At 30.9% G+C, this 12,193-nt stretch overlaps 1 protein-coding gene across 1 annotated transcript in view; it reads left to right on the top strand.

The window, feature by feature from the left end:
* The first annotated feature begins 5,840 nt into the window (after window positions 1-5,840).
* The window catches only part of LOC134721809 (protein CBFA2T1-like), a 66,550-nt gene continuing 60,197 nt past the window's right edge, over window positions 5,841-12,193 (top strand). Inside the window, exons 1-2 of the mRNA XM_063585044.1 lie at window positions 5,841-5,948; window positions 9,023-9,066. The gene's annotated coding sequence lies outside the window, so the exon portion shown is untranslated. The remainder of the gene's footprint in view (window positions 5,949-9,022; window positions 9,067-12,193) is intronic.

The raw sequence follows: 12,193 nt of genomic DNA, 5'->3' as shown, positions 1-12,193 counted from the left end.
CCGTTCAGTAGTTATGGTTCTTGAAAGATTGTAAAATGGTGTTTCCAGTCGTGTCCGTGCATTTACGCATGAACTGTTCTACCAAAGCTTCCCAAATTTTATTATGTTGTTACTGATGACTAAATTGAGGTCAAGTTCAATAATGACGATTTTGACTTTTACCGTTCAGGAGTTATAGTTCTTGAAAGATTGAAAAATGGTGGTTCCAGTCGTGTCCGTGCATTTTCTCATGAACCATTCAACCAAAGCTTTTCAAATTTTAATATGTTGTTACTGATGACAAAATAGAGGTGAAGTTCAAAAAGACGAGTTTGACTTTTACCGTTCAGGAGTTATGGTTCTTGAAAGATCGTAAAATGGTGTTTCCATTCACTTTGTTGCATTTACTCTCGAACCATTCAATCCAAGCTTTTCAAATTTTAATATGTTGATACTGATGACAAAATAGAGGTCAAATTTGATATTGACTATTTTCACTTTCACCAATCATCAGTAATGGTTCTTGTGATATTGCCAGGACACAAACAAATGTTAATAAATCCGGTTTGCTGTCGTTGTGTCAGCCTCTTGTTACATATATCCCTATTGGTAAATCAATTTTTTCAAAATTTAGTTAAGAGGGGGGTGGGGGTGGGGGGTCAGTGAACAAACTATGTGAATTTAGTTTTTTTTATCCTACATTGAACTTTTGATGTCGTCCCTAATTAGATCTACAATTAACTCTACATGTGATAAATTGTCAATTGAAGGCTTATATGAGCTATTGACTTATTTTGCATTTATTTGAAAACACAGTAGTAGATTTGAAAAAAATAAAAGAAAATAAGAAAAAAAAGTATAATCTACTATTCAACATAACAAAAATGGTCAATCCACCTTTTGGTGGATTGATTGCCAGGAGAAAAGTTAAAGAGATATTAGTAATTCAACATGGCTTAAGATATATACTGATTCCCCATCAGAGTTATTGCCCCTTTTCAAAAATTTAGAAAGAATAATTACTATTAAAAAGCCCAAAATATTTGTAAAAATTTAAAGACTGGCAGATGTGTCATCATGGTCAAAGTTGTCAAATGACTGCTTAGAGAAATTAAATTCTTGCAATATGATTTTCATCCATATTTCTTGTTGGTTTTTTTTAAAGAAGTATAATAGATACTTGTAAGGCTACCCCAAATTAGAAAAAATGTTAAGAACAATAACAAAAAGGTCAGCATGACAGAAGTTGTAAAGTAACTCTTTGTAGGAGTTATTGACCCTTTATAAATTATTTTTTTCAATTTTGCCAAAAACTAGATGGGAGAGAGGAACTTGATGCAAACAGGATTAAAAAAAATAAGATCTCTATGTTAGCCAATATGAAAAAAGTAGCCTTTTTATCAGATTTATTGCCCTTAAATGATGATTAAAATTCTAACTTTTTTTTTTCAATCATCTCAGAAACCTTAGATTGATTGATATGATAGGTAGAAACTGAAAACAATAAGCATTTAAGGAAAACAGAAATTGCCCCTTCAGAAGATTAATTAGGCAAAGGTGAAAATAAATATCAAAATGTCATATTTCAGTGAGCAATTAAAGCCATAGGAGCCTCTTGTTTAATTCCTTTAACACAGATAATGCTATAAAAGTGATTGCTATTATGCTACGCTGAAACCTGCTGCAAGAGAAATGCCTTCTTGAGTTAGGAAAGTCTGTGTTATTGGTGAAATAACCCAAAACTGCATACATATATTACAGTTAAATGAGTTTGGCTAAATATTGTGAATATAGAAAGAAACATTGGGACCTAAATCCCAGCAGACTTTATTTTTAGTGAAATACAATTTGAGTTATTTCCCTTTGATTGAACACACAATGTTTTCACAGCTCTGTTTGTTAAAGTTAATGATTAAGGAAGGATTTCAAAGGCCAGATAATAATTTCAGTTAATTTTGAGACTATAAGAACAAAAATTGAATTAACATATTTTATAAATTTTTTACCTTCAAAGTGCTTTAATTTTATGTTTCATCAAAAATAAATTCATTCTTTTGTAGTTAAGCCACAAAAAACATTGTTACATTTTTTTTCTCAATTTTTTAAACTTCCTATATATTATTTTTTTTTTTTTTCAAAATTCTATCATTTGGTCTCCCTCGAATCACTAAATGATGCTTTCCCCCTGTACCATGCTATCAAAAAGTAAAGATTTCACCATTTGTAGCTACAGAAAAATGAGTGATGAGCTATATATTTTGTTATATACTTGGCGTAAGCAGGTCATAAACTATATATTGGCAAAGTATGAAAAATGTCTGTCATTTTTTCTTCATACCACTATACATTCTATCTGTAGTGAGACATTCTACCACATGCACTTTTGTTTATTTTTACCCCCTTTTATCTTAAGTACATGTAGTTTTGTTAGCATTATTATTTTTATGACAATTTAGCATAAATGACTGTTTTATTTTTCTGTATTTTCCTCCATTGACATTTTTTTACGCATACCTGATTCGCATTGGATTTTTTTCAATTAAAAAAAATCAGGTTTAAAGTATCAATTCATTGCAAAAAGGAATATTTCATCAATGAAATTCCAGTCAGATATTCTCTTGAATATCCTTTTTACATTAGTTACAATTTTATTAGGTCTCATAAAGATTTTTCCTAGGTAAGATGTAAGACGTTTCAAATGAGGCACTACAAAGGCGTCAAAAGGCGTCATTATGGAGTAAAGGGGGTGGGGTCAAAAAGCGTCATTATGGAGGAAAGGATTATACAAACTGGCTAAAAGTTGCTAAAGTTACTTTTCATAGATTTTGTCTTTCAATCATTGACAGCATCATATATTAGTTCATAGGTTGCAAATTCACTTATTTGCAGTCTGCACCAAAAACTTTTTCAACTACTAGTCCGAAGACAAATATTCTGACATTTTTCTTATTGGTCCAAACAAAATTTTGCAAAAACTCACTAGTCAGAATCAAATTTTACTAGTCTGGGGCATCGGACTAGTGGCTAACCGTGCAGACTGTATTTGAATACATAACTTTTATGCAGTTTTCTTATTACTAATGCATTTCATTTCAATTAAGTTTTGTTTTAACTTGGTATTTAAAATTAGAAATGGTCTCTTGGTTTAAAAACAAATGTGTCTTTATATCATGTTCAAGTGTTGGTTTACTTATTTGATCTGTTTAACAAGAACTACTTATATTACGATAAGTCAATTGTATTTGTAGTTCACAAAGAACACTGCATCTTCTTCTTGGAATTATTTTAACATATTCAGTAATAATTACTGTCTCTGCTTTTTCCAATAACCTGTACTTTAAAAGGTCAGGTTTCTGACTACTTTAGTTAACAGGAAGCATATTTGAAATTGCTAGAATCTTTTTGACACACAATTGTTTATGTAATATCTGATTAAAAGTATTGAATATAAAAGAATATAAAAAAGAAGATGCGGTATGATTGCAAATGAGACAACTCTCCACAAAAGACCAAAATGACAACAGAAATTAACAACTATAGGTCACCATATGGTTTTCAACAATGAGAATGTAAAACAATTCAATCGAGAAAACTAATGGCCTTATTTATACCCAAAAAAAATGAATGAAAAACAAAAATGTAACACATAAACAAAGGACACCAAAATGTAACACATAAACAAAGGACAACCACTGAATTATGTCTCCTTCAAATACATGTACTGTAAATTCAATAATTCTTGTGATGTTTTTGAAGAACATACAGTACATGTATTGTGAAAATTGTGACAGAACACATTTCTCCAAAAAATAAAATAAAATTGCATTATAGCTTTTCCTGAAATTGCAATATTATTTGTCCATGACTATTTTTCAACAATCCAAATAAAAGGTTGAAACAAAAATTTCTGAATTCACTGGGCTGTACTTGATTATTTTGAAAGACCACAAATATTCCAATATTAAAGACACTTTCCTCATTCCATACTTTAGTTGAAAGTATATTTATTGGAAGAAAATATATATTCAATTGAAAAATGTACTGTTTTCTCAGTGACCTTATTTACCCAGAAAATCTCAATACAGAGGAGTTGTAATCCAATAAAGAAGTTTGTGGCAGGGCCTTCTGGTTTTTGTTAGATGATTTATGGCTATACAAAGAGATTTAAGATTTATATTTATAAATATTATTAATATTTACTGTAGCCATTTTTCCCCATCGCCATGAGATTCACATATCTGGATAACATCAATGGTCGTGATTATATAAGCAGTCGGAGACCATGTTTTCAAACATTATAAGATGGTTACCGGAATACACATCCCAGATGCCCCCTTGAGCTACCACACTTAATCTAATAAAGCCACCTGTTCACCATCAAAGGGAGGCAATTAATTCACATTGGAAACATATGCTGGAAAAAAATTAGATTAACTATTCATTTTTTGATAAATTTTATTAATTTTGACAAGGATAAAGATGAAGTACATTTGCAAATAGAATAGAAATTCTCAAAATTTGGCAGTTTTCAAAAAATTTCTCTGGTAAGATGTTTTCCAGATACGCATGGATTCTATCATAGAAGCTAAACAAATACCTCTTTAATAAATAATTCCAGTATCTGGATCAATATTTATGTTGAATTGTGTTAAATGTGTAATGAATTGTAAGGTAAATATCAAATGAAGGATAAATATTTTTATAAGCTTGATATAAAGAAAAGGCAAAAAACCAAATTTACATATAATTTTTTTTATAAAAAGCTTAAAAAATTGATATTCATATTTTCATTTAGGAACACGAACTAGAAAACACAGCAAATTTTTACCTAAAAAAAACCATTTTGATAGAAATGACACAAATTGCTCCACTTATCACATCTCCTTTTTTTATGCACAAAAAAAAAAGTGTAAAAAAACATTTTTTATTGGGATCATGAATTTACACATATGCTCATAAAAATAAATAAAGCAATAAGTTTTTTAGTTACTAATTGTCTGTGATGTCTTATTTTTTGGAATTCAAAAGTTCAAAAGACTCATATATGACAGGTTTGCTTATATGTTTTATATAAGAGCTCATATTTCAGTTAACACTTTATTAAATACTATATACTTTTGTATGATAATTAAAACCTTTTGAAAAGCTCATAATGTCACATGTCCTGATGTGCATCAACTAGACAGGAACATAACAACACAAACAATATATTTCTATCTGGTGGTCAGCATGAGGCCTTAGACAACTGAGAAAAGTGTTTTTGATGGTGTCAAATGTCATTGATTAATTTCTTAATCTTACTGAAAATGCTTGAAATATTGCCACTGGACTTAAAGCAACCAACAATGAATCTAATTTCCATGAGCCTAGACAAGTTAAACGGAGACCACCAAAATTCTGCCATTAACACAGACTTTAAATGGACAAGAAACAGATAGTAACTGCAAAACAACCATTGACAAATTCCTGACTTAAGACAGACCAATTAACATTTATTAAGCTGGGTGTTGGTAGTAGAGTGATCCAATCAGTTGGTATACTGTATCACTAGCCTGTCAACACTGAGGTTGAAAGGTTGAACCCCTGATGTAGCAGGTGCACAAGACTCCAGTCGTCTCAGTTTCTGATGGAAAGGATGGTTCTCTCAGTGCACTCTGATATCCTCCCAGTAAAAAAACTGGATGCCTGAAAATAGCAGAATAGTGCTGATAGTCGCATTAAACACCATACAATCACTCAATCCAATCTAAAGTCTGTTTTTCTTGAGTTACCTACAGGGAATATATATTGTAAAGGGTCTCTCTGACCTTTATGGAATGATTATTAATTGAGAACCATGTTTTTTTAGGAAAGTTCTGGCACATGAAGTAACCAGCTATTCCACATATTGGTATTTAGATGATACAAAGGAATTCATAATAATCCTGGCAGGCCATTGTGACAGCTTGAATAATACTTTTCAGTTTGAGGTAGGGTAGATTTACTCATCAACAACTTTTATAACATAACAACTTATGAAATATTTCAGTTATTATGAGTAGAAGGACAACTATATTTGGTATATATAGTATAACTACATGGTTACCATGTCCATCAGTTAGGGTACACCTGACCTTGACCTCATGTCATGGATCAGTTATAAAAGTTTAGCTTACTTCATCAGGTAGCAATTAATTTGTGGAATGATTGTAAGGTGTTCAAATCTGTGGCAATGATAATCTTACAGTGACCTCAATTTTATGGTTCACTGGTCAACCTTAAGTTTATTGATTAAGTCCATTTCTCAGCTATATCTGGTGTATTGTGTACAATAAGGTCATGTGTCTGTAGGATTCATCTGACTTTGACAACATTCTAACTTTTTGTCAGTATAAAATAAGAAGATTTGATTGTGAATGATAAATCTCAACTATAGGTCACTGTACCCATACTATAAAGAAAGGCAACTTTTTCAGATACTATATTAAGGCAAAAGGACAGCTGTATTTTTTGTATGAAATGATTGTGTTGAGAACATGTATTTCTGACAGGGTTCATCTGAACTTGACCTTATTTTCATGTATCATTGATTTAAGTCAATTTTCTTGTAAACCAGTAGAAAGAAATTGATATTAAAGACTTCCAACAGGAAATTCAGTCATAATTAGTACAGCAGGCAAGACAATTCATCTGGTACAATCCTGCTCAGATTAATGTCAAGATTTTTGTTGACTATATTAGGAAATAATTGTCAGTTAAAAGAAAATTCCTTTTTTATGTTGAATGCAATGAACCCAAGGACTTATGAAGCAGTTTGTGTAATAACAATAATGAAATATTCAATTGCAAAAACACAGTGTGGCATATTGATTCTAATGCTACAAAGAAATATAAGTAAAATATCACTCCAGATTAGTCAATATTATAAAACATATGCTGTTTAAACGATCTGAAAAATATATTTGCTACATCTGTGTTTAAAGTCCAATATAGTTTTATCACAAGCACGATAATGATTGTTTTTGGGGACAGCTGACGGGCTAAGTTACTTATGCCATCTGTCGAACAAGATCAGCAGATGGAGTACAGATTACATTAGTTGATCTAGTATAATACTGCTTGAAATTTATATTTGTATTGATTTAAGTAAGTAAAAATTTAATTTATGGATATCAGCAAAAATCTGTTTCCCTGGTGCATTGTTTACGCCACGTACAGTGTGTAACATATTGTATATTTGATTTTTTATTTATTTCAGCATCAAAATAAAAGACCATAAAACTAAATCATTTATTTGTAATTATTAGGAAAATTGGTTTGAGTCTGCATAGACCCTATAATACCACTATTTCTTGTAAAATTGATTTTCTTTTGTTGCAATTTGATGTAAGAAATTGTAATTTTTTAAGGACTACATTTAATATACTCTGAGACTCAATTAAAGATCACAGCATCTGTCACATTTCTATTTACGTTTTATTTGACGTCTCTGTATTTTGTCAGGGAGTTAAGAATATGTCGGTAAAAAAGTACATGTATAACAAAAATACCCAACTCCAAGTCACATTGCAAAAGGTGAAGTCCATATAAACTTGACAAAATCAAACTCTTAACAAGCAACAGAACAAGTTAAAAACAAATGTCATTTTTATGAAAAATGATGGGTTGAACCTGGTTTTATTGCTAGATAAAGCTCCCACTTGTATGGTATTTTTTTTTAATGCTGAAAAAGACATAATAGGACTGTCCTCACGTCTCTCCATCCCTTTGATATTTGTATCCACACTCTAAAAAGTAAAATCACAAAAATACTGAACTTAGAAGAAAATCTAATCGGAAAGTCCATAATCACATGGCAAAATCAAATAACAAAACACATCAAAAACAAATGGACAAGAACTGTAATTTTCCTGACTTGGAACAGGCATTTTAGGTTTGCCTTCTGCACATTTAATTAAACTCTTACACAGTGTTTAAAACCAAAACTCATAGTCAGAGTTTGAATTTGAGCAACAGTTCACTTACCATTCTAGAGTTATGCCCCTTTTAGATTTGGAAAATTGCAATTTTTGGTTGATTGTAGCACCATTACTTAAGATGTTTTCATCCAAAATAATGAAAGGGCGCAAGTTCCATAGCAGGAAAGTCGCCTCCCAAAACATCAATATAATAATAATAATGAAACTTATGCACAATGGTAAAAACAATAACTTACAGATAGAGTTCAAAATTTGGGCAATGAGTCATAATACCATTCTAGAGTTATGACCCTTTCTAACAGGGAAAACTGCAAACTTTTCATTTCTGCACTTTAAGTTAAGTTTGTCTCTTCTAAATTTTATGCAACTCAAACCACCATGCTTAGAGCCACAATGCATACGATTTAGTTGTGAGTAATTTCCCATTCTTCAGTTATTCCCCCTTTTATCTTAGAAAATAGCAAAACTTGAGTGGGAGAATGTGTGTCCTTTGACACATTCATCTGTAATTTTATCATATTTATCATTTCAAAATATTTAAACAATATTTACCTTAATGTTTTTGATTTGGATAAGAAGTCTTACTGACAAATTTATATCCTTCCTTTGTGGTCTTATTGTTTACATTCTTTATCTGTGTTGTATTTGAAATTTAATGAAATATTTGCTACTGGACATTTATGATGAAGCAGACTGTCATCTATATGTGTGGAGACCCAAATTTTTTTTTTTTTATTGCAAATTGTTTGTAAAAAAGTTGTAATAATAAAATTATTCAAAGCTGAGCACAAAAACACTGAAATCTATTAGTTATTTAACATGATAACTTATCATAGCTACCCAGGTTTATAAATTGGTATGTCAGATTTCCTTGTTTTCTCATAAACTGTTTAGTGGCACTTAAATCAAAACAGGTTGCAGTGAAATCAAATACAAAAATAAAATACTTTGCAAAAAGGAACCAGTTGAATTATTAGTTAAAAAATGCAACTGATTAGAATGTTTCAAATAAGGAAACCAGCCCACATTCATGTAAAGCATGTTGTAATATTTTAATATTTCATGTAGTTTATTCTGTTTTATAGACTGAAGTAAAGAAAAGATAGAAAAGGAAAAGACTTTGGAAATCGTAAGTATAATATAAAAAGTCAGGCTATCCAGATAAAATACTTCTACATGTACCAGTAATTCCAGAATCTAAATGCCTAATTGGTCTCATGAAGCAATAATAAAATGAGACCTAGTCCCATGAAACCAAGCAGTTTTACAGGACATTTTACCATATCACCAGTCAGCAGCCTGTTTTTTCAATGTTTCAGGCCTAGGTCATACTGGTAGTTCTAAAGTACTGCATACCTTTACATGTGGGTCTGTCCATGTCTTGGAGTTGCTCAGGGTCTTGTTGTTCTCTGGCTGTTTATGACATCTGTGCTAGATTCATTGGATGTTGGACGTGTGCTAATTGATGGTTTGGTCTTGGATGCATGTTTTTTAAGTTAGTTGTTGGCTTTGGGCTGGGAGGTTGCTAGTTCTCTCGGATCTATGTGTAATGTCTTTTGTTGTTGGGGTGTGTAGGTGCCCAGCAACGCCCTGTGTTTGTGTTTGTGTTTGTGTTCAGCTGGACAGTGGTTTGATAATGTGTCATTAGAAGTGGAAAATCATTTTGATTTAAGGGTCAAAGTTTAAGGTCACAGACTGATATCTGAGCAATATTTTGGATTTTGGGTGTTATCATTTGTTATCTTGGTTACTTGAAGATATCTCTTGTATCCAATGCCCCTTTGAAAGAACAACATTTTTTATACATTACTTAGTTTACAATTGACAAAAACTAGAAGGTTGAATTGCAACTTGTTTCTCTGAACATGTTACAATGTCATGAAATATCAAATCTTCTATTTACAAAAAGTTATTTTGCTAACCAGAAATGATAAAATTGAATGGCTTTTTAATGTGTTACTGCATGAACACTATGCCACCTAAACAATTCAATCTGCACTGCTTTGTATAATACAATATTAAAAAATGAAAGGTTTAAGTTCATGTGTTTTTTTCTTTCTTCTAAGGGAAAGCTTAGAGTAAACCTACTGAAATTTGAACTTTACATGTAATTATATATAATTTATTTCTAATACATCTATAAATGGAATAAATGCTAAATTAAAAGGATCAAATTAAAACAATCGTGAGTAAAACCATTTGTTTCAGTCTAATTAACATTTAAGTCAGTATATTTGCTCAGTTCAAAACCTCTTTATTTATAGTCAGTTTTTCTTAACATAGGAAGCAATTACTCAGTGACCTTGCAGAAATAAAAAAATGACAGATCCTAAAATTTGGCTGGGGAATGGGTGCAATACTGAAAGTTTTGTTTGTCCTATATTTTGGGAGGTCAGTTGGGAAACATATGGCAGAGCCTGACTCATAGATATATGTTTTGTTGTTGGTTTAATGTAATAAACATAGGATATATTGACGTATAAACGAAATGTTACATGTATTTTTGTGACACATGTGCCAGATCAATCTGAGAATCAATGTTCGGCTTTGTTTAAAGTGACCACATATGGCTTCATTACTTCAATCAAAACTCTCATATTAAGTGATTGTTAAGGAGGGCTTGACTAGGGTAATTTTGTAAAAAAATGATATTATATATTCGTTGATGTTTTCTTTCTGTATATGTGTGATTGATCCTAATAAATTTGTACAAAAAAAAAGTACTGGTATATGTGTACTGTGCAAGATAAATTCAATTCTGAATTATCACAACAGTACTGAATCGTCCAATAAAATTTTTTTCATCACTTTTCTCTCTTCTCCTATATATTCATGATGTATGCTAACTGGACTTGCAAAGTTGCACTACACAGTTTTGGGAAAATATTAAAGAAAGAATTTTTTTATGAAAAAAAATCATAAGTCATCTGTATTTCAAGTTATTTACTGATGTCAGTGGTCATGATGGACACTGGTTTGATGGTCAAAACTTTTCCCTCTGCAAGACTTTATGACTCTTTCTTGAACACTTGGAATATGACAGTTGTTTTCAATTTGTTTGATGTGTTTCAGTTTTTGATTTGTCATGCATTTGCTAAGGAACTTTTGGTTTTGAATTTTTGGTGTGATTAGATATTTTTATGTGTAATTATTATTGACACCCCTTTGGCCTTTGCCCTTTTCGTAGTAATAAAAAAGCTTTGCAAAAATTTCCTCACTTTATTACTATTTTCTGCCTTCTGCTGTGAGGAAAATAATAGTGATAATTATAGCTCTCCTTCATTAAGATGACTTTTTAGTGATAGACACCTCAGCGAATTAACAGCTTGTCCAGTAGGTAACACATAAATAGTTACATTTTAATTCTGCACTGAACTTCAAGTACTAAGTAATCAATACCTTAAAAGGAAATGCAGAGTGTTGTTCAAAAGGTCTTTTGAAAATTTGAAATGTCTGGGACTATAACATAAGTTTATTGACAACTGGACATTTTTTTCCAGAAGGGCTGTGGTTTTATCTTGCCCCTAAATAAATATGTTTCATCAATATGACTTCAACCCCTGATGTTCTGAAATATAGCAATGTGGTCTTACTGAATTGGTAGTGAATTCTATACTAGGTCTCGTTTACACTACCAATATTTAGAAATTGATGTTAAACTACCAATCAATGGCTACTATTATTTAAAAGCTTTCACTTTATAAATATTACTTTGAATTCATTTATAAGTTGTTGGGTACTACATTATTATTGAATTTGAAGATAGAAATAGACTATGTATACTAGTATACATCTTTAGGTATAATGCAAAAATTGTAGAAAAATCAAATATCCACAAAAAATACAATGTTTTCATCAATCCAAGAATCCTATTTGCTACATATGAAATGAAATGAATCTACTTGAAAATTTTAGGAGCTTTATTTATTGTTCTGTTAAATTCAGTAACATTTTGAATTCACATTTATCACCAATAATAGGGAAGTAAAATCCATGTATTTATCTTATCTATGATTATTTTAAGACCAATTTCCTTTTGATTGATTTTTGTATCTGTTCGGCTGAAGTGGACCATATAAATAATTTCACAAATGTCACGTTACACCACTGTTCAAATACGGAGGCAGGTGATTTTGTTAATTTCACAAAAAACTAAATTAATTATGCTGAAGGAAATTGGTTCGAGCAGGTGCTCGTTGATATCATAGCCTTAATATATTGTGTCTCTAGAGTTTACTGCCAGACTCGTAAGCATC

The sequence above is a fragment of the Mytilus trossulus genome, chromosome 6, assembly GCF_036588685.1.
Source record: "Mytilus trossulus isolate FHL-02 chromosome 6, PNRI_Mtr1.1.1.hap1, whole genome shotgun sequence".
In the NCBI taxonomy this organism is placed as follows: Eukaryota; Metazoa; Mollusca; class Bivalvia; order Mytilida; family Mytilidae; genus Mytilus; species Mytilus trossulus.
Note: the sequence above shows the minus strand (reverse complement) of the source record. Positions and strands in the feature narration are given on the sequence as shown.